The sequence below is a fragment of the Lepidochelys olivacea genome (genome assembly GCF_965140295.1).
Source record: "Lepidochelys olivacea isolate rLepOli2 genome assembly, chromosome: 1".
Classification (NCBI taxonomy): Eukaryota; Metazoa; Chordata; order Testudines; family Cheloniidae; genus Lepidochelys; species Lepidochelys olivacea.
In genome coordinates, this window is record NC_140411.1 from 131232736 (window position 1) to 131256125 (window position 23390).

Genomic DNA, 23390 nt, shown 5'->3' on the forward strand with positions numbered 1-23390 from the left:
AGAAGCAACTGAACATCTCTAGAAGAGGAGGGGAAAAAGGGTGAAATTGTGGCCCAATAGCCCAGTATCACCCTACTGGCCAGTTGAGGGCCATAGGCTGGGGCAAAGGGAGACAGACATGCCTCCATCATCTGCCAGCACTATAAAGAACCACTGGACATGAAATGGGGTAGGGAGGAGCCTTCACCCCCACTCAATCCAGCACCACAACTGTGGTAGAGAGCAAAAGAAGCCCTACTCCTTGCCTGGCCAGCTCAAACTCCATACAAAAATACTCTGTTAAAAGCACATTAGTCACACTGCAAAGTCTACCACTTGAAAGTTAGGAAATTCCAGAATTAAGGTTGCCTGTCCAACCTTAATTCAGCCCCTTGTCCTTACATATGATGGTACAGTCTTTAACTACATGACCATATATTATTTTTCCCCTCGACCTCTTCACAATTTGTAGGTACAAGGTGGCAGAGGGCACCATTCCTCCTGAAGTTATTTTTTAGAGACAAAGCTAAGGCACTGACAGTGAATGGAACCTAGAAAATGGAACCTACAGGAAACAGTTATTTCATTCTGTGATGGGGTCACTTGGGCTTATTAAAGCTATTTTAATTTCACTGTATTCTAGCTAAATAGCCTAAATATGCCAAGGAATATTAAAAAGATAAATTTCCAGTGAAAGAATGTTTTGAAGTTAATGGTGGTTTATTATCATTTGGAATTTCTCAGCCTCGTATCTTTAACCCCAAAGGGCATGTTGTAATATCTCATTTAAATGCTTCAGGACAGATCTCCATATGCTTTAAATCTGTGTAGCTTCATCGTATTGGAAGTCAGTGGAGCTCTGCAGATTTACTAGCTGGGACTCTGGCCCCAAATCCTTTTGGTTAGCTGTTATACTATTAAGACTTTTGTGCTATTTATTTATATTCAATATTCTTCTTTGGTTTAAACAAAAAAACAAGTTGCAAAAAGAAAATTAATTCATTAACTATAATTCAGCTCATTTTTTTAATTGCATTGAAGATTAAAAGAGCTACAGAAATACTAACATAATGAACAGTGTACTGAGCTCTTTGCATCAGGACTCAATGGTCAACAAAAGCAAAAGTCATTACCCCTTGAGTCAAAGGAGTATCTCCTCCAGCTGTCAGTGGGTTACATGCTGTTATAGTCACTGGAGTAAACTATGATCAAACCCACTGAGTCTGTTAAATTCAGTAAAGTATTCTTATCCCTCTGTCAGTGCACGTCTGATTGTCATGAATCCTATTATTTCCACTTTTTTTCTTTTGAAAAGGTTAAAAAGTCAAATCTTTTCCAGCCCCACTCTTGCTCAGTAGAACAGAGTGTGAATAAGATGTGAACATGGCGGTAGTCTCTATATTTTATTTCCCCAAGTCAAAGAAGGCAATGTTTGGCTTGAGAAGACAAATGTATCAGAGACTGATCTAAAGTCCATTGAAGTCAATAGAATCAAGCCTCCTAATGAATTCAATGGAATTTGGATCAGGCCCTCAGAGCCCAATGTCAATTCCCTGACAGCTGACTCACCCCACCAAAATGCTCTACAAACCTGTTTAAATTAAATAGTGACTTCAAACAGATGGGTAACACTGTGTACTTCAGTGGTGTATGCCATCAAAGAGTTATACATTAAGCCTCGCAACATCCCTGTGAGGTCTGTAAATGTTATCTCAGTTTCACCAGTAAGGAAACTGAGGTACATAATTTATACCTTGCACTTAACACAGAATGCTAACATTTTGCAGACAGCAAGGCAAATTATAACTTAGAACTGTATGTCCACAGCCTCTAGAGGGATATGTTTCTAAACCAGGATTGTTATTCGGGATCTAAACTTAGGCAACTAAAGTGGCCTGAGTAATCAGCAGCTCCCATTGAGATTAAGCCATTGCAGTGGTAAAGTCACAACACTTTTAAACTGCTCTACACTTTTGTGTGTGTGTGTGAAAGCCCCAAATGCTTGCTGATATGTTCAGTACCATCTCTACACAAAAGTAAATTATGTTAATAAAGCTGTGCAAAATGTAGTAATTATTTTCAAGGTAATGTGCATTCTCTAGACTTCCTTTCAATCCATATTAACAGCATATACAGCAGCATTGCAGCACTTACTACATTATGCAAGTATTTCTATAACCATTATCTTGTCTCAAGATGCCCAAAGTGTAGAAGTGCAGCAGAGCAAGACCATCCTTATGGACAGACAAATGATAAATGCCTTAGTCACTATAGCCATTAGCAGGTTTTGCTGTCAGTAAATTACTTGAATAATTAATTCTGCTCAGTATACAAGAGGATGTCATGGCAAAGGTGGCTTCATACATGATATATAGTTTAGTTCTGATATTTTCATGCTATATTTGAGTCCTGAAATATTTTGGCCAAGATTTTTAAAAGTCACTAGTGACTTTGTGCGCTCAATTTGAGACCCCTAATAGGGGCCAAATTTTCAGAAAATGTGGAGCATCGTCCCTTGGAAAATGTGGCCCCTGTTTGTGATGTAGAGACCTGCTACTTATGAAATGGACTGAGACCACCACTTTTTGGTGACCTAAATGTAATGAAATGTTATTCTCATACCAAATCCTAATTGGCAAGGAGCTGCATCCACATAACACACCTCCATAATTGACATTCCTATGGCAATGCTCAGCAGAAAAGCCAAGAATTCACTGGAAATAACCTGATTTGCCCTCACCCCAAGAGAAGGTCAGTATTTCAAATTTTTGAAGTTGTGTATATTTCAAATTCATTTTCAAATTTTTTCATCATTTTTTCCAAAAAAGATCCTCATACACAGAAATAATTGAATAGATTATCAAATGGTTATTTAAAACCAGGCTTTTAGCAAATGTAAAATTTCAATATCCACTTCAAATATCAAGGAATCACTTTTTTTTCTTTGCAAAAGGCAACAAGTTTTGGCAGCCAACAATTTAATTTTTTTTTTTCAAAAGAGGACTTTAAAAAAAATAGGAAAAAAAGAACTTTTCATTTGAGAAATGTTGACCAGCTCTAATATACAGGATTTAGAGAACCTTACACATTGTCACCACATCTATTTTACCTATTCTGTGAGTGAAGTAAATTTATTAATATATCGTCTTACCTAAGGGCCATTGTGCACAATAAAATTAATATAAATTTTAAACCAATACAACTTTAAAAGCACAAATTTAAAAAATAACCCAAGATTAACTCTGACCTACAATTATTTACAAAGTCAAAATAATGATACATGAAAATAAAATATTAATTTAGGTCAAAAATAGTCTCTCCCACACTTTTTTCTTATTTTTATGACCAACCAGACAAATAGGCTGACAACCTGTAAAACAGAAATATTTTCACTACATAGCAACTATTCTAATTTCTGAGGTGATGTGGTAAAGGGCACTTGGGCCAGGAATGGAAATAACCATTTATTTATTGGGTGGCAGTATTGTTCTGGCTTTTGTGGGGGACAGAAGACTAGTCTACAGGAAAGACCATCAGTTTGGCCATTTTTCATGAGTGGTATTATTTTTCTAAAGTGAAATGGAATGAAAATTATTGAAACAGTCAGATTTCCATAATGACATCATTTGCGCTAACACACATATATAAATAAAGGTATTCATACAGGCTTTCATTATAGCCCCTTGTTTTTATTCAATCATAACTTTTAAAAAATGGGTTAAGAGAGTTTCTGTGATAGTCCTGAAACCAAAAGTGATTTTTATTTCCTTTTGAAAGCTTGAATTAAAAACACATTTCAAACTATCTTTGGGTTTACAAATGGAAAAAATATACTTTTTTTGCCACCTGGATTGGCCTGAAAGAAGGTCCGGTTATCAGTAACTCTCCCAGATGAGTTGACTGAATCATGAGGACTTTTATTAGTGTCTCAGCTGGGGTAATTGTGTAGCATATACACAATGACTTCAGCCAACAGGCTTCCATTAGGTGGCTAAATCTACTCTAATGTTTGTCTTTCATTTGGCACACAGAAATCAGATAACTGATGGTGGAGATTGATCTCGCAACCCTCAGGAATAGGATGTCCAGGGCACTAACAGAGGATAATAGCTGTTGTTGAGCCGTTGACACTTAGTTGGAAAGGAAAAATCAGATACACTTCTTCACCAGAAGAGAAATCACAGAAATCCATAAAAAATTAGTCTTTGACACCATGATCAGCTCCATTGATACAGGTGCAGAAGATCCACAGCATGAAAATGTATGATAGGCCACATAAGAGTGACCTAAACATCCAAAGTACCTATAAGAAACCCAGACACAAGATTGAGCATATGACCAGTTCTCTGGGTGCTCTCCTTGATCCTCTGTGAGTTAACATTTCATTTTGCATAGCACTCTCAAGAATTAAGAGATAAGTGTTATTAAATACAGGCACCTTCTCTCAAGTCTTGTTACTCTGGAGCTACTGGAATAGTGCATGTTTCACAAGGGCAATGGCATAGCAGTCCTGCAAGGATTTTTCACCACCTACAAACCAACTACTGGGCAGGACATATGAGTGGGATAAAGGTGAATATATTTTACACTCTGGATTTTCTTATTTTTCTGTCCCAATAGCAGAACTATTGAAATCCACATAGTTATGATTTCTCAGGTTCCTGAGGTCAGTAGAAGCATTCACTTGGAACAACTAAAATGGGCATATGATCCAGTTTGACCACCAGATAGGAGACAGTTCTAAAGTGATTACATTCATTCACATGTCTGGCAACCACAACATAGATCACTGGAAAACAATTTTACATGACTTCAATAGGTAGCTTTTCTAGGAATTTAAGCTGAAGCTAGGGTCATAGTTTAGATGAAATACAGGTACTTCTCAACCTCTAAGAGCTTGAATGTATCTAGGAAGATCAAATATTTTGTTGCCTATAGTATAATCAAGAACAGTTGTGGACACTACCGTGTTGTATCCTGTCATTCCAAAACCCAAGAACTTCAAAGGCAGTTCAGTACTCCACATGGCATTAGTACCAACTCGAATGAATCTAGCCACCTGATCCCACAACATCATTCCTCAAAGTTTAACCTCCTGAATTTAACATCTCTGCTAAATTTATGATCAGTCACTTTATGTGTCATTAGTGCCTGTGGATACATTTGATACTTTGTGGACACCCTGAGGCATCTGTGGATATTGGGTACTTTTGTACTGATTTGCAAAAGTCATAAGTACACTTAAATATACAGTGTGGAAATTACCATACATACTCATTCATAAACTGAATATTTTTGGTAAAAAAGTGATGCATCAAAGAGCGGGGGTCGGCTTATAAACGGGTCTACACCAAAATTTGATGATTTTAAACTGTATGAAATCATTGAATTGAATATCTAATACATTGTCATTTTGTTTACCTGGAGCATCCGCAGGCACGGAGGCCCTCAGTTCCCTGTGGCCATGGTTCGCCGTTCCCAGCCAATGGGAGCTGCAGGAAGTGGCGCCACTTCTCGCAGCTCCCATTGGCTGGGAATGGCAAACCACGACCACTGGGAGCTGAGGGGCTCCGTGCCTGTGACACAAAAACGTCCCGACCCGCCAGCGGCTTACCCTGATGGGCCAGGAGCCAAAGTTTGCCAACCCCTGAAATATAGGGTTGGCTTATGAAAGGGTCATACAGTTTTTACTATTTTTACCTATCCATCTTGGGGGGTCGGCTTATAAACGAATGGGCTAATGAACAAATATATACAGTATTTAAGTATACATCATTTGGCAGACATAGAAAAAACTAAAAATATGTCCAAAACTTTAAGGGAAGGGTGAGGTGGGAACACAAAATGAAAGGGAAGACCTTGTACTCTGTTTTTGTTTGTTATTTGTTCTGGCTGTATTAGTACAGCAGAATGTGAGGGAAGTTAAATTTAAATTTTGTCCCAAAAGCTATCACACAGTTGCTTTTTTTTAAATAATAAAATTGGGTTTTCCAATATTCTTGCATACTACATTAGAGCTCAATATCATAAGCTAATAAGCAGAAATAGTGGAATCTATGCATATTTTAAAATTAATATTTTATGTCAATGCTTACTTTAAAGGAAAAATAAAGGACACAATACAAGAAGACTTAAGGCCATTCTTCCCTGAATTCTTACTCAATATTTTCCTTTCCATGGGGAAGCCAAAAGTTCTTAAACCAGGCCTGTGGAGATCGGGCTGGTTATGAGCTCCAAAAGATCTCAGTTCCTTTTAGACACCAAAATAACTGGCCAGATTTTCAAAAGTCAAAATCTAGGTGATAAATGACCCCATGAGAACTACAGGGTGCTGAGTACTTCTGAAGACCTGGAGTGAGAATCGGTGCTGTGTCTCAAAGCACTGCAGCACAGCTGGGAGGCAGGGCAAAGGAATTAAAGTGGCTTCAAGGTGGCTTTAGAGCCCTCCTGGTCCTGGACTGTTCCAAGAGCTGGAGCAGCCTCTGGCATAATTCAGACAATCCTGAGGCCTGTCTAAGTTAGAACAACCTCTTGGAGCTGCTATATGGGCCACAGCATGACGGGAATAGCTGCAGCACTGTATGCTGTGTCCTACACCCCAACAGGCCCCTGTTGCTCCCAGTTCTACCTCTAGCATTCCTCCTATACCAGGCCTTAAGCGGGAGATCCTTGGAAGACAGTCTTATGCCTATTTTCTGCAGTGACTGAGCCCATCAAAGAACAGGGGCTCCTTTTCTCTGCCCTTACCTCTTAACCAATGTAAAGGGGCTGGAGCAGGGGTGAGAGGTGCCTAATTGGAAGCTGAGCTCTTTTGAAAACTTGTTCCTAATTGAAGGTGCAGAGCACTGGGAAAATCTGGCCTAAGGTGTGTAAGGAATGGGATGGAAGGTGATCCTTAAGATAATTTCTGTTTTAAAACATGGTCTACTTTATGAAAAAATGTGAAATCACTGGTGCTGCTATGTGTTGTAACAGCTTTCAATTTAAGGAACAAAAAAACATCTAAAAAAGATTATTTCCCACTGCGAGCTGAACACAACCAAGAATAAATGTAATAAATGGTGATTTTAAAAAAGTCATTGGACTAAGGGCTCTCTAAATCAATCAAGGGCTTGGATACATCCATTTAACTTTCAACCCTTACCATTCAATTTCTGTATTTATTTTTTGCAAACATTCATTCTGCACACTAATGAAGACAAGACATTCTTCTTCAAATTGAATTATCTTTCAACCAAATAAGGATTTTAGTTATTCTTTAATAAAAAAAAAATACTCCTGAGTGTTGTTGGGATTTCTGTCTTACCTGAAATTCAGTGCTCATTTATTTGCAAATAGTATGTACTATAAATAATCAATCCTGATGCATGTCAGAGCAGAAAAACATATCAGTAAAAGGCAATAAAATAGGTTGCTGTGGGAATTTTTTCCCTATTCAAATGTTTTTTTTCACCAACTACACATGAAACTCCTACCCAGATAAAAATGAAATGTGAATATATATTGGAAATTAGCTCACATTAGGAATTTATATAACTTAGAATAAGAATTTAAAATGGAAAAAGTTATCAAGAGGGAAAAAAAAGTGCTAGTATTTAATAAGGATTAGCCATGGAGAAAATAAGTTTAAAGAGAATGTATACCTTGGAAAACTGATTTGATTTGTTTTATTGCAGAATTCTAAGCCTGTTTCACCATGATCTGCATTAAAATGGGTCTCATGCTTCAAGAATCAGATTTCCACCCCTTCTTGTCATTTACTTGTATCTTTGCCTTAACTTCCTAGGCTGACTGTGAAAAAGGTTAATGCGGGTTACAGGAATTTTTGAGAGACCATTTCACTCACATGCACTGGGTTAAACATCTGGTTACTAAGCAATTTTAATGCATAGACTACAAGACATTTCCCTTCGCTAAAAATGGAAGAGGTTTACGTCTGACAAAAGCACATATTACAAAATGAACTATGGTACTCATTACAAATGAAGAACACAAATAGCTTGAGGGAGATTTATAGGGCCTAAATGTCCTTTCTTAGCCCTATATACATTACATATATCTGCTGTAACTCCATTGGATTCATACTGGTGTAAAACTCGTGCAATCGTGCAATCTGAGTGAGGCCCATTATCTTTTAAATATACGACTTTACATGTGGAGTGCCACAGCTGTTTGGAAAATTATGTATAGTTTACATTATGTGCAATCATATGTACAGGGCAAATTCATTTGTTAAGGAAATGAACAAGAAGTTATAGGAAGTGTCTTCTACATTCTGAAAATGTCTGCATGAGTATTCCCCTACCCAGTGGTGCTGTAACAAGGGGTCCTGGAGGTGCTCCCACATCCCCTGGCTTGAAGTAATAATAACAAACACCAACTACATGGTTGCAACCATCAGCACCCCCCACCATAAAAATTGTTCCAGCACCCCTGCCTCTACCCACAAAACCTCTCTCCTGTGTTTTAAAGCAGATACTTTTGGGTTGGAGGATGTGCATCAATTCTACATTGTTTAGAAAAGCAATAGGAAAAAAAAGCAGGCTCATAAATATGAAATAACGCATATGGCTTAACAGCTATGAGTGGTGTATGAGTGGGCTCAAGGTACATTAATTTACTCTCGGCTTTATTTTCTCATTTTTCTGTACCAATGGCAGAACCATCAAAACCCATAGAATTTTAATAAACCTGCTCTTACATAATAAAAGCAAATTTCCTCAGAACATATGCTGCATATATTTCCTATTTCCCTCAGTTGTTTTGTTCTACAGCTCATTTTGTCAGGTTGCAAATAATAACTGAAACAAAAGAACATAAAAGGTGATTTATTATACTTGTTAGCAAAAAAATGAGTTACAAGGAAAAACATTTCTAAACAGAAACATTTTCAGTAATGAAACATTTGGAAGTTGCTTCATTATAAAAGAGGAAATACTTGTGTGGGAGTTCTGTGATCTTTTTTAAATAGGAGCTTTAGTTGAGAAGAAAAAAAATGCACTAAATCACTGTTCAGAAGAAAAAAAGCCTCTATGGTTTCAAAGGATTAACCATGCAGCCAATGCTGGGTCCCTAAAAATCCTGTGGAGTTATGATGGCATTAAGAGTCATGTGCTTCCACTGATTTGTGTGTGGAACTACCATTATCAAAACTCATGTTTCTATCTCATCTTAGCTACTGTAACATCCTCTTCTGGACTCATCTCCCACCGCAACCCAACATTCAGTTGCTAAGATAATCTTCCTCCACCACTGCCCTGCACACCACCCTGTTTCCAGTCCTTTCTTAGGGTACATCTTCACTACCCGCCGGACTGGCGGGTAGTGATCGATCTATCAGAGATCAATTTATTGTGTCTAGACGAGACGCAATAAATCGATCCCCGAATCGACGCCTGTACTCCACCTCAGCAAGAGGAGTAAGTGGAGTTGACGGGGGAGCCGCCGCGGTCGACTCGCCGCTGTGAGGACGGCCAGGTAAGTCGAACTAAGATACTTCTACTTCAGCTACACGAATAGCGTAGCTGAAGTTGCGTATCTTAGTTCGAACCGCCCCCCAGTGTAGCCCAGATCTTAGGCTCCCTATGTCTTTCCATACAAGATCCTTGTATTTACTTCTGAGGCTTTCCCCATAATTACATCCCATTGCCTGCCACTTCCCACCTCATCCCCATAGAATCATAGAAAATTAGGGTTGGAAGAGACCTCAGGAGGTCATCCTGTCCAACCCCTTGCTCAAAGCAGGACCAGCCCCAACTAAATCATCCCAGCCAAGGCTTTGTCAAGCTTGGCCTTAAAAACCTCTAAGCATGGAGATTCCACCAATGCTCTGCTCACTTTTCTCCCCTTGACTTTTTTTCCACTAGAGAAATTTGGTGTACAACCATCCTACTGGGCCCCTTAACATGTCTGGAATACACCACCTGGTCACAGTCCCTAACAAGTGAACAGGCAATCACTTCACAACTTGAAGTGATGAAGAGTAACAGGAGGAAAATGCCAGCTCCATGGCCTTGATGGACATTACAGATGAGCAGCCAGAAGAGGAGATGCCAGAGATCTTCTTGAGATCCCAGAACTGCTTCAGAGAATCCAAAGAACCTGACAGAGCAGCATCCATACCAAATCAGGAGGAAAAGGAAGAATTGGAATATATAGGCCCTCAACTTCCAATTTATATATGTACCAATCAGGGTTGAGTTTGCAGACTGTGGAGCTGGAAGAAACATTTTCAAGGTTGTAATGAACACCACCATTATTGCTGTGAAATTGATGTGCATGGATGCATGAGCATAGATTATCCCCTCTCCTCCAGCTTCACCATTCCTCCTCCCCAATAGCTGCTTCTGCCTGGGACAACTAGGTTTGTTCTCCCAAACTCTATCAAGTTCAGCATTCCCTTAGCAAACCATCTCCATGGCTGGTTGCATGGTCCTCTGTTTCCTGCAAGTGGTGAAGTGTCCAACATAGTTAAATGGTAGATATCCAGTGTACCAACAGAAGCCAAAATGCAGCAAATGTAAAGGATACTGACATAGGATACACTGGACCAAATATTTATGTTACATGTATCTGTCAGACCTTACACCACATCGGGACACCTATTTAATAACTTGTTCTTAGCTAGCTGCTTTTCTAGTCTATGCACTAAAAAACATTCTGAGGAAAATTAAGAGCAATATGATGCATAATTACCACATTTACTGATAGAGAAATTAGTATATATCCTATACAGTCTCTGGCCAACCACCAAATGCAAGTACTGAAATCAGGCAAACACATCAATTAATTATAGACCTAATTTTCTCTTCCATCATCCCCCTTCCTTGCCCATTCCCCCCCAAGTCCTGCACACTTTTTTTATATTTGTGAAGAAAGTCTAATGCTATGTCCTTACCCTTTCTAGTTCCAAAACGGAAGTGCCTTGCAACAAGGCATTGGAACAGAAATTTCTACTTTTATGATGTTCTTTAATATGATGAATTAATCACTGCTTTGGCTATTAACTCTTTAATTCTAAATGTTTCATTATGGTAATCAGTGTTACACCTAGTAACACCCAAAGCAAGCAAGGGGCCATGGGATCAAGGATGGTGAAACAGCTGTCTAGCTTGAGGCAAGGACAAGAAAACAGAGAATATTATTTGGGACATGCAGTGGGAAATACTATAGCATCCTGATCATATGTTTGGTTTCTAGAGAAGAAAACCAAGACTGTTTTTGAAAGACAAGATAGATTTATGCAGGAGAAAATTCCTGTTACCTTAGTTACACAAGCCAGTTGGCCTGCATGATTGTGTCTCTAATAGATAACTTGTCAAAATACAATTTGTGTAAATATTACATCAAATACGCTATATTTCTATATCAACAAACATAATTATTTTCTCTTTCAATGCCTTAATCCAATTCATACAACACACATATAGACTATGGGGGAAAAGCATAAGAACTGCAAAAAAGTCTTAATACCATCAATAAAGCAAACAAAAGTATTTCATAAGAATTGTTAACTCTTAACATTGCATCAATATATCCAAAATATTGTCCACTGTAACTCCCTCACCTTACAAATTATCATCATCACAATGATCATATAAATAAGCGTCTATCTACCAAATGAGCCACCCCCAGAATGACAGTAGTTTTCAGTGATGCTAATCGCGAATATTTGCTCTGTCAAAATCAGTGATCTGCATCATCCATCCCCCAATTCTCCACCTGCTCTTTGGAACTCTGTGCACTGAGCAGTTCTATTTTGGGCAGCAGACCTACTGCAGGCTGTGTTAATATAATTTACAGCCTCCGATGCCACAGCTTGTCTGTCCACCTGTGCATAATTTGCCGCAAGTCCTACTGCCTCCTCACTCCACCATGTATTGAGACCTCATCTTTGCTTTCACATACATGACACAAACTGCAACAGGCAAACATTATGATCATTACATTCATAATGAGCTGCTACTGCCCATCCCAGGCCTGGAGCACAACTCTGTCCTACCCACTCAATGGTTATATATATGATTTACAGGAGGCACACAACCTGTTTAGCATGATCTTGAAGTACTACACAGAGCCATTTATTGAAGATGTTGGGTTAGAGAAACAACTATTGCAGCAATAAATACACTAACTGCTGGTGTCTCATTCTCTGGTTCTTCAAGAATACTGACACAATGCCCTTACTGCAGATGCCTGAGATATCGCAAGTCCCAGAAGCTGAGCAGAAACTGTGTTAAGCAAGGTGTGACCTCAGACTCTTTGTTCTTCATTTTGATAAAAAATAAAATTGGAAATGGCAGCCAGATTCCTACGGGAGCTTCACCTCTTCTGCAACAATTTCTCTGGGCTGCCAGAAAGTTTTTCAAAATTTCCCTCAAGCTACTGCTCCAATAGGCAGCCACTGTGGAACTGGGTACCCAGAGGGCAGTGCAACATTGTAGAGCAGCTCTGGTATGAATGTAGGGCACAACTGGCCCTACAAAACCACAGCTAGTGTGAGCATTGCATCAATGGTTCAGGTACCAATTCAGTTACCACTAATTCAGTTTCCAGTGGTTCAGGTCTCCAGGGTACACACAGATTTGGTTTTGTTTTAAACAAACCTCAGTAAGACATCATGCAAAGCTATGGTGCTTGCTGAACAAATGTTTATTATTCATACTAGAGCAACAAATAACAAAAGTCTTGAACATTGATAGAGGATAATATACGGTCCTAAGCTTTGAATCATCAGTATTCTGCAGGCTAGTGAAATTTATGGCTCCCTACACTTTCACGTCCTGTTCATTTATAATAGCTTTCCAAAAGAGGGATTGATTTTGCATAAATGAACTTTTCAGGAGAACAGAAGTTTTCTGCTGTTTAAAAAGATGGATTTGGAAGCATTTTAATGAGCACAGATTAAAATTCAGGCAACAAAGTCCCTCTAAATGGGACCTTGTATATTTCACTCAAATATTGCATATTCCTCATATGGTGCCTGACTCAGGGTCCACTGTATTTTCCAGGAGTCTTTCCATTGACTTCACCGGGCTTTGGAACATAATGCTAATCTTAATTATGTTGATGGACTACGATACATCCAGTAAAGAAAAGAGTAGGGAGTTTGTTGTGCATTAGTTGGCTAGAGATGTGGCTGGCACCTATATATGGCTATACATAAAAGTGAAATACTGGCTGTGCTTACTGGAAACGTTCCCACAGCCATATCGACAAAGGCACAATCAAATGAGAGAATCTGAAGGAAATTTTATCCCTCTGTAAAATGCAGCTATCTGGCAACATTTTGTATTTATTCCCACGGTGCTTTAAAAAACAACAACAACACACACTCAAGCCCTAAAGAGGTGTTCAGACAAGGCTATAGATTTGTAAAGAATTTAAATGAAGGCATGGGAGGTCAAGATGGATATTTATTCATTTCTTCCAGAAAAAGAATTCTCAAATGCACAATTACTACAATACCTGTGATTTCAGAGTAAAACTGAAGTATAGTAAAGAATACAACTGCCCTCTACAAGCTGCACCCTGCAGCCAATAAGTTTTACTCCTCCTAAATAAATTAATCTGCAACTTTTCCTTTGCAAGTTGCACCATTATTTGAAAATAAAAAGTTTGGTCTTAATATCTGTATCAAATGAACATAAAAAATAAACCAGAAACATGTGTGTCCATTCCAACTTGTTTATTTGACAATGCAGCTATCAGTTTTTCCTCTAACTTATATAATATTTTGGCATGTCTAAAACAGGACTTTTGTATTTTAGGGTAGCAAATTTATTTAGGGTATCAATCATTATTAATTTGTAAATAATCAATAAATGTATGGCACTAAGCAATAAACACATCAGTAGTCTCTATCTTGGAGAACTTAATGTATTGTACGGTTATTAACAAGTGTTCATTTATGGAACAAAGAAGTTAAAAATTAGTGAAAAGTCTGTTCAGGGAAACTTAACTCATGCTTTAGTACTTACCAGGTATTTCCAGATATGGTATATATAAAGATAGGGCTCATAGAACTGGTTAATTGGCTTTTCTCATTTTCAGAGGGCCCAAATATAACTTCATGCAATAGTGCAAGTGAGTTTGGTGTGGCACCTATTACACAAAACTGCCACGTGATGGCAACAATCAACATGGCTGGCAGCCCCTGATTTGGCAAGACCATTAACTAGAATAGCATTAGAGTAAGGTCTATATATGATTTGAGCAAACCTGCTGACTTCATGCCCACTTTATGCCTGTGCCTGACTTAGCACCCAGATACAATGGGGATGAGTGATTTTAAAATGCTTAAATATTAGATGGCCTAAACAAAATCTATAATCATGAGGCGGGAAGGCTTTTTTTTGATTGATTTACTGGCCTTGTGTATTCTTTGGGTTCGGGATTGAAGAGCCATATCTCCATTTGTACCAAAAGGGGGGAAAGGGTCACTATTGTTGGAGGAGCAACAAGTTACATACTTTTTTTATTGCACATTTATATCCAACAAATGCAAATCTGAATCAAGCCCTTAGAGAAATCTACACAGCCACCAATTTATGGTAATACAATCATCTCTAAAATTTTAAGTACTTGCTATGCCATTGATTATAATTAATAAAGAACTAAAATGCCTGTTTCATTGATTATTGTAATTAATACTAAAGTACTTTTTTGTTATAAATAAAAATAATTTAAAGAATTTAAAAGTTGTTATACAGAGTAGTAAATAAAAGATGAGTTATGTCACACTATGTAATGTAGAATAACATTTGTCAGATTAATAATTTCATAATTAGACATAACCAGGCATCAGTTCATTTCCAAGAAGCAAAAACGGTAGTTTTTCACTATATGCCCCTATTAATCATGTCATTATAAAAATTACTATATTCTGCCTAATATTTCCATCACTTTTCAATATGGCCTTGGTACATTCTAACCAAGATCCCCAAAATAGTTCCATTATAGTCACAAAAAAATTGATACCTTTTATGAAAGTCATTTTAATAATGGTAGGGCACATGTGTTCTTCCCCCCGACCCCAGCCCCAGTTTGCAGAGTGAATTAATCAGTCTAGTATAATAACTTCTGTAATATTTTTTCTAATAAGAGTTCCATTAATTTTCTTTTACAAGGTTCACCAACCCCAAGCTGCAAATTGCAGTGTGCACATAAAGTGACAATGGAGAGATGAGCATGGAAAGTCTTACCCTTTTACTTACTGAAGCTATATTCGGTTGAATACATTCGCTAAAACATGTCCTAACACTCAGAGTGGTGTGTGAGCTTAACGCAGAACACAGCAGAATGTAAGAGCTGTACAAGGTGATCTCAATTATTACAACTCATTTTTACACAGAGTACGATAGTGTGCATCTGAACATTTCTCACTAGGTTTCATTTCATTATATGATCACATATATTCCATTTGAATAAGCCATGCTAGTGGTCAAACCCTTATACAGATGTAACTGGGAAAGGCAACATCTTCTGAAGAGGCTATTAATGTTCAGGTTTCAGAGTAGCAGCCGTGTTAGTCTGTATTCGCAAAAAGAAAAGGAGTACTAGTGGCACCTTAGAGGCTGTAGCTCACGAAAGCTTATGCTCAAATAAATTGGTTAGTCTCTAAGGTGCCACTAGTACTCCTTTTCTTTTTATTAATGTTCAGATCATCACACATGCTATGGTAATAAGTCACGAAATAATATTGTTCGATATAAACTTTCTTTTAAATCTAAGAATCCAGAAATGTGTCCTCCCCCCACCCCGCCCCTAGTTCACTTATTTATAATTAAGGAGAGTTGATCTCTTTTTTTTATTACTACCCTCTTCAAAATGATATTTTTTTCCTATGAATCGTACCCATTGTTTTTTTTCCCCTATACATTTTAAAGTTTTCTCCCCCCTACTCCACTTTCAGGTTATGGAAAATGGACATTTATTACCTACCACTTCTATCATTTCGAGAAATAGTGCCAATAAAACCTTTTTTCTTTTCAAACAGCAAGGATTTTTTTTTTCTTGAAATTCAGATCTGGGGACTACTAACCCAAACACAACAGAACTATTAAAATGTGATAGAGTTGAGTACATAACCCTGTCAGATGTAGGGATCAAAATGGCTTGGAGAATAAATGCTTTACAAATATTGCTTGAGCACACCTGGGCTGAACTGTGACAGAGAATAGCTGTGGTTTGAAATGAGAGTCCTGATGATCTGAGTGGCTTATTGCCAGCCTCTTGTTTATGTTTTGGTTTTATTAGGTTTTCCTCTTTTTAGATTCAAAGTCTGGTATGAGTTTGTAATGAATTTTGGTCACACAAAAGAGATCTTGAACATTTGTGCTTTGTGACAAGTCTTCAAACAGTAGAATGACTAAATCCTATGCTGTTTACAAAGTGATGCTTTTCCTGTCCCACCCAGGTGGATCTGTTCCTTACATTGTGTGATTCAGCTGTCAAAGAACAGCATGCTTCTTTGAAAGGCCAAGTGGAGGCCATATTGAGAACCTGTCAAAAGCAGAAGTACAGTCCTTTATGCAGCGTTAAATTACTTTTTCATGTTAAACAAAGCACTGTTTCCATACATTTTTTTTTTAATTTACAGTTTCTATCAAGCAGCTCTTCCTTCTGCCTCTTCCCTTCATTTCTAACTGACTGGTAATGACCTTCAGCTGGAATTTGCATATTAACACAGCCATTTTTGACAAACCCTTTATCACTATTCCTTTGAGTCAAAGAGCCTGTTCAAGATCACTTGTCTAACTAAACAGACTGAAAAGAGCATTTGTGACAATGAAGCTATGCGTTTAGAATTTTTGGTAAATTATCCACTGTATCAGTTATCCTGGTTTAATCCAATCCAATAATCCTATTTTATTTAGAAGTTTTATTGAGAAATTTTTCATTGTTGTGTATTTTCTAACAAGAATTGTCTTAACTGACCATTCTGCATTGTTGAACAAGGAAAAAATAATATCCCATGCACCTAGCATGAGGCTTAAAAGATGTCTGTGTTTACAGTGTACATACTAGCATTTTGTAATATTTGACTTTGTGTTTTAATGTTACTATTTAAAGGAGTAGTAGGCAAATCATCAGTCTCAATTAGAAAAGTTAGCATTTTGAAATGTTACAAATCCTATGCAGACAACAAAATAAATTGTATGCACCTGATCTAAAGCCCACTGAAATCAGTGGAAAAGTTCCCACTGGTTTCACTGGGTTTTGGATCAAGCCCTAGAGGAACAGCAGTATCAAATAAATATATTTTGGATGCCCAAACCACAGTTTCAGTTATGATACCTAGTATAGCCCAGATACAAACACACTGACTGTAGTTGCATTTGTGTGTTATCTATGCATGCTGAAGAGAAAAAAATAAATGTGACTTGTAAACAAAAGAAAAATAATTCTCAATTGCTAAGAACTAGTATGTCAGAATTAAAGATTCAATTATCATAAAAATATCTTCTCATGAAACGTACTGTTCGAATACCATCTAAATATTTTGCTTTCATAAATGACCTATTGGTAGGTCACTACATTCATAGTACCTTTTCTTATCCATGGTATCTAATGATTAGTTGGAACAGGTTTATGACTAACAGTATACAACCCTGTCTCCGGCAGCATAACTGAAAAGAATTACAGCAACCCTCCTGAAGGTAATAATATGTATAGACCATTCTATAAAAATGTTAACAGATGTGGCAGATATATTTTTCATAAGAAAATGGGGGGGGAGTGGAGGATTAATTTTAAGTATGAAACTAGCCCACCTACGTAAACCTGAGTTTTTTATCCACTGAATTACAATTGATGAATGTAATGATCAACTCTCTAGGGTAACACAAAAAGTTATTTTCTTATATTAATAATAAGAAAGGATTTTAAATGTCTTATAACAAATAAATATAATTTGTAGAGCATGGGATGTAAATTACCACCCTTCCATGAATCTGAGATGATTTAAATTTGCAGAGAAGTCCATACTACATTGATGTGTGTGTGTGTATATATATATATATACACATACACATTTACACACACATGCACTGGAGATTTCCATTCAGTGTACCTACTAACAATTTCATCCATTTGCCCTTGCATTTTGAACACCTTTCCTCTACTTACAGGAACACACTCCTAACACTATTAATCATTTGGGATCAAAATACAGCCTAGATTTAAGGATTTTCCCCCCAAAAAATTGATGAAGCATGATTATGAAGTCAACAAATGTTTCCTTACTTTTTAAATACAAAGGATCAAAAGATGAACATTTGTTTACATCATTGTGGTTATAGTAAACATCAACCCCCAATAAAGCCTATGGACTCAAAAAGTTAAATATAAAACATCTAATGTGATAAATTAAATGGCCACATCAGTCTCTGCCTCTGCTTATTGAATTACCAGGACTGCTACAATTTAATCCAGAAACTTGATCTATCTAATAAAATATAGATAGAGACTTTCACATTCCATTCCATTAGCCATCCTTTGACAGAAATTGCTGTTGCTTATCTCATACACTTCCAGATTCTGCACTTTTTGGAAACTTTTCCTTAAAGCCTTTCTAGTTCCCTTGCTTCTGAGGACTGCACAAAGGAGGGAAGCTGGAGGTAGGAAATGCTTCCTGGATGTTAAACCATATGAAATCCAACATGATTTTGTACTTTTAAAACATACATGCAGTTGGGCTTTTAAGATACAGAGGTGGAATACATGGAAATAAAACATTTCAAGCAATTGACCAAATCTCAAAAATAAAATTAAGTCACTAGGAAGTGTCCACACTACCACCTTGTGGAATTTTCTTGCAAGAACAGCACCTGCTTGTTTCCACAAAGGTTTTTTTTTTTTCCCCCTGCCTAATATTAAAATTAGTTTAGTTTCAGGGATCGATAAGGGTTCTATTATTACTAGTTTCTTTTATGAAAACAAGGGATAGGCCCACAGCTCAGATGATTAACTTATCTCTTGGGTTTCTTTATTTTCCTCTCTCTTGCTCTCTCTAAATAATTGCCCTGGTTCTAAATGATGAAATAATCATAATCAATTATAACAATAAATCAAATGTAGCCTTGTCTCCATGAACCCCAGCACCGGGGGAGCGGAGGGGGGGAGTGGAATCTTTCCCGCAAAAGGAAAACAGTAAAACAACCACTTGTGAAACCTGCAGCAGCCAGAGCGTCTGCTGGGGACAGGAGAAGGAAAAGAGGATCCAGTTTCTTCCAGCTGAGCCAAATCCACTGAAAATAAGGGCACTGTTACCCTGAGGGGGGTATTAGCCTCTAGGCCGTCCCCTTGTGGTGTCTGGACTGGGATAGCTGGTAGAAGAAGTCCCCAGGACCCAGGCCGCTGCAGGATGCTTGCCCTGGCTTATACCCCCTCCCAGGGGGCAAATGGAGCTCTGTGCAGTCAAGGCCGGCGCTGGGCACCGGACAAGTGGCTGGGATGAGGTCGAGGCGGGGAGAAAGGCAGCTCAACCCAACGGACAGGTTGCCCTGGGGACGTTGGGCAGCCCAGGCTGAGGGACTCCTGGCCAGGAGGAAGGAACTTACCGGCATTGCAGCTTGCCGGAGAGGGAGCTGAGCTGCCGCGTGCGGGGCGGCCGGGGGAGCTGGGGATGTTTGCCTGAGGCGTCCCCATCACCTGGATCCGCTGGATGAGGGCTAGGCGGTGTAACCTGGGGAGGGCCAGATTGCGGGGGGGGGTGTGTGTGCTTGGGGCTGTTGAGTGGGCAAGGACCGAGTCTGCAGCACGGACTGCTAGACAGTGGCTGCAGGGAGCAGGGGAAGGGGGAGCGCTCTGCTGTAGCCGCCCGCTCCAGAAAAAACTCCTCTTGCAACTGGGACCCCAGCGAGGCTCAGCCTCCCCCGGGGCCAGCAGCTTTCGCCGGGCGGGGGCGGCCCGAGGGAAGGCGCCTGCCGGCAGGTCTGACAGCGGGGAGAGGGAGGGAGAGGTTCAGCGGCTGCTCTCGCTGCGGTCCCCCCCCCCCCCGGCTGATGGCTGCAGGAGGGACAGATCATCAATCACAGCACCCTGCAGAGGCAAAGTGTGGGGGGGGGCGCTGCAGTGCAGGAGGGGTGGGCAGGCAAGGGCTGCCCCGGGGGACGTGGGCACGGGGCTGGGCAGCGCGGGGAGGGAGGGGGAGCCGCTCTGCGGTGCCTAACTTCCCCCCGGAGAGCGGGAAGGCGGCAGGTTTGACACAGCGAGTTGGGGGGTGGGGGGGAGCAGCAGTTTCCCGTGGGGAAGGTGCAACCCGGGGCCAAGGACCGCGGAAAGGCTCCACATGAGGCACCCTTCCCCCCCCCCCATCCCACACACAACCCCAGCACTGCCCCCTAGCCGCGCGCCAGCCCCAGCTTTGCAGAGAAGCCGATTCGCCCCCCCACCCCCACCCGCGAGGCTTCCTCTGTCCCCTTTTATTTCTCTCTTTACACTCCGCTTTTTTTTCCTTTTGTTTCCCCCACCGACGCTTTTCCCTTCGCAAACACCCCCCCCCCCCCCCACACACACACACACACCCCCAGCTAGCCAGCCACCCTCCCTCGCGAGTGCTGGGCTCCAGTCCATCACGTGTGAGAACCCATGCATCACAAAAGCAGGCATTTTACCCGAGCCCAGCCGCTGAAGAAGAAAAGAGAGTGAATCGCTCCATAGAAGAGCCAAGCTGTGTGTTTTGTTGTTGTTGTTGTTGTTTTAAAGGAGGGGAACACAGCGAGGTTAACCCAAGCCCTAAGTGCCGGATCTGTAATTCCCTCCACACCACCGGCGCACACAGGAGGTCCTGCTCCTTCCACTGCCTCTGATCTCGTTTGCAGGAAACTGTAGCTTTGCTCTCTTTCTCTCGCCCTGTACTGCAGATATCCCCCCCCCCCACACACACACACACCCTTCCTCCTCCCGCGCGCACACACACACTTCTGTTTATTTGTCTGTTAGGCAGAGCTACTTTGTAAACATCTCACACAGAGCCCCACAGCCTTTTCAAATAGCTGATTGCAGCAAAATGCCTCCAAACAAATGATGGTCCAGGAGAAGACAAATTCTAGATCTGTAGCTGCACAGATGACATGAAGATAGTCTAGGATGGGGAAGAGGACAGAAAAAGTATCGCCTTAAAAATGATGGGGAAAGTAAAAGCATAAACGACTGCAGCAAACTGATCACCCTCTGCCTCAGAACTCACTGCAACCCCCGCAAAAATGAACATGAACACACAAACCTTAAATCTAATATACCTACCTTAACAGTGCGAAAGCTGCAGCTGCACGGAGGTCCCTTTTTTACTCAGCCAAATTCTTCCAGGGAATCCTGACTGGAATTCAGACAACAGGAATTATTCAAACAAGGCTCCCCTCTGTTTTTTGGAATCCAACGCGATTTTCTTGTCCAAAGGAATGCAACGACCACAAAAAATAAAAAAGCAACAACAACGCTGGATTTGGAGGAAACTGGTGCTTACTGTTGTAAACGACCTACATTCAGGAAGAAAATTCATTACAAAAGCAGTGCAAGAGGGAGAGTTGGGTTTGTGAGTAAGAGCTCTGATTGCCTATGCGGAGACACAGACAGGGGGAGAGACTGATCTGCAAGGAAAAGAGAGATTGAAGAGGGAGAGAGGTCCAGACTGTACCAGTCTCTCTCCTTCTGCTATTGGACCAAACTGAATGAAATTTACAAAGCCAGCAGCCAATAGATCTCTGCAGTCTGCCCCATCACTACAGAAACCATATCTACATCTACAACCTAATGCAAAGAGTATCTAATCCTACTGCAAACCAGCTGTAACAAAATTATCAAGGGTACCTATATGATTGAACAGGTGGACATTTTACACATATAGAAATAACGTAGAGAGGCAAATCACAGCGATACTTCCATTGCTTTTTTCTATTCCAATAGCTTACACAACAAATCCATGCTTTTTTTAACCCATTAAAGCCAAGATTTCTATAATGTTGAGCAGTGTTTAAAGTGGCAGCGGTGAACCTCTTTCAGTGGTTATCAAACTTACCAATATTAACTTATGTGACACATGGCTAGAAAGAGTTAAACATCCTGCAAAATAAATAACCCTCAAAAGATATGTGGGGAGATAATGTTTGTGTACTTACATATGTATGAGTAGGGTCAACAATGTAATCAACAGTCCCTGTCTATGCTGTATTCTGATATCATTTAAATGAATTGTAAAGGGATATCTTGGTATTCATTTCTCTTTGAAATGTACTGTGAATGGTGGAGAAACAAGCAAATGTCCTTATGTTAATTAGTATAGCTAAGTACTGGTCATGGACCTCCTTCAAAGTCATGCTAATTACCTTTTGTTCCTCAAGGAACTCCAACTTGTCAAAAAGACATGAAATTGTATAAAAGATCCTTGGGTCCTGATTCTGTCATCTCAGATCTGCTTAAGCTCCGTCAAGGAAGTTTGAACTCTTTGCAACTACAAAGATCACCATCTCTGCTATGAATCTGAACCTCAATGTACTGAACTCATGTCTGTCTGTATATCCATATTTTAACCATACTCCCTCTCTTTTGTTTCTTAATAAATTTTAGTTTAGTTAATAAGAATTGGCTGTAGCGTGTATTTGGGTAAGATCTGAAACATTCAATAACCTGGGAGGGAATGTGTGCGATCCTTTGGGATTGGTAGAATCTTTTCTTTTATATGACGAAATAAGGTTTACAGAAATTTTCATCATATTTGACATGGTTACCTGGATGGAGGCCTGAGGCTGGATCACTTTAAAGGAATGTGTTTTTGGACTTCTGAGTAACCAGTAAGGTCACAAAGAAGCTGTTTTATGCTGGCTTGGTAAATCTAAGTATTGGAATATCCACCAGCTTTATGGGGATTGTCTTCCCCTTTCTTTGCAGTTCACCCTAATTGAATGACCATAACTGGCTCCACACTAGGACCCTGGTCACAACTTACAATGATTGGAAGGAATAATATAATTGAATAATAATCACTGCCTGTTTTAGGTTCCCCTATCTGCTACCTCTCCAAATTAAAACAGCACAGTAGTGACTTGCTCAGTCACAACTATTTAAATATATTTCCATGTAAGAAGGTGTAACATGCATGTTTTGATTATCAGAAATATTAGTTTGAAGGTCAAGTCCAAGGGCTGGATAAGTGGCAATGTAGTTAGTGCTGGTACAACTATGAGTCTCGGATTCACTTCCTAGATCTCACTTTTTAGGCCATCAAAAGGAGAGTGTTGTGCAGAAGGTGCATGCTCAGTCCTGGAAACACATATGCCATGCTTCACTCTGCAGTAACTCCCCCTGGTCAGTATAAGAGTGGCACAGAAGGTTGACCACGATATGGAGCCTTGAAGGTAGTAACGGAAATTAAAACAAGATGACATCTGGGAAGATCCACACTGACCTCT

The 23390-nt window shown here is 39.7% G+C and overlaps 1 protein-coding gene across 5 annotated transcripts in view; it reads right to left on the reverse strand.

The window, feature by feature from the left end:
* The window catches only part of NLGN4X (neuroligin 4 X-linked), a 248917-nt gene extending 227059 nt beyond the window's left edge, over positions 1-21858 (reverse strand). For 2 of the 5 annotated variants that reach the window (XM_084632564.1, XM_084632563.1), the window contains exon 1: positions 21229-21858. The gene's annotated coding sequence lies outside the window, so the exon portion shown is untranslated. Of the gene's footprint in view, positions 1-20597; positions 20818-21228 lie in introns of those variants that run through there. The other 3 variants (XM_084632566.1, XM_084632565.1, XM_084632567.1) reach the window with 2 other exon arrangements.
* Positions 21859-23390: the final 1532 nt, after the last annotated feature.